Raw genomic sequence first — 1,052 nt, forward strand, 5'->3', positions numbered from 1 at the left:
TTCACACTCATGAGTGTTCAGTGGAAGTGAAACAGGACTCTTGTCTCTCCTGTGACTCTTATTTATAATTAATTATTATAATTGATGTGTAATTATTTTTAAGGAGTCATAACTGACTCTGGAGCAAATGACTGAGCTGCCCATGTTACCATGGCAACCACCCTTGTGCTTGGGGGATAAATAATAATGTGAGATGGTTTGAAGATTTTTGTACTTCGATATTTTAAAACTCTCACTGTCGGTCTGTCTGTTCGTCTGTCTGTCTGTCTGTTCGTCTGTCTGTCCCTCCCTTTGTGTCCCACTTGCACTTTGTCCCTCTCTCAGTCTTGCACTGTCTTTTTTTCTTTCTTTGATGGAACAGACTTCAGTTGTTTTTGAAAAAAAAAAAACAGCCACTAATTCTCACACACACACACACACACACACACACACACAGGAAGTGTGTTACAGTGCAAGTAAAATGCCTTTTCTTTGGTCACTGTTGAAGCCCAGACTTTTATTCTTTGTGTGGTTTTAAAATCTTTTCCTGTTAAACAAAAACAAATCATTTATTCTGCATCTTTGTGAATCAGCGACACCACTCATGGAATCCCTGCCAGTGACACACACACACACACATCATTGTTAATACTAACTGCCCCTTCATTAGGGTGATGCCCCTTCAGAGGCTCACAGTAAGAGGACAAGGGAGTGAAATAAAAACCACCAGAGGGATCCCTTCCACTCTGTTCAGCTCCTATATGACCTACATGAGTATTAGAAATTATTTTTTTGTGACATTAAAACAGGTTTTTTTTTTTACTTCAGTGTACAAGATTGTGATGAGTGTGGATGCTGATTGGTCCATGCTGTGATTTAAAGGTGAATGTGTTGTATAGTTAGTTTATTTCAATAAATTACTACTGGAACAAAACACTTTAGATCTGAAGAGACTCTCTGTTCTGAAACAGATTTACAATCACCATTGACCTGGTCACAGAGGTAACACTGTAAATGGCCTCATTGGTCACTAAAGACATAAAATGTTGATAAACTAATGATACAAAATGAAA

The sequence above is a fragment of the Tachysurus vachellii genome, chromosome 26 (genome assembly GCF_030014155.1).
Source record: "Tachysurus vachellii isolate PV-2020 chromosome 26, HZAU_Pvac_v1, whole genome shotgun sequence".
Taxonomy (NCBI): Eukaryota; Metazoa; Chordata; class Actinopteri; order Siluriformes; family Bagridae; genus Tachysurus; species Tachysurus vachellii.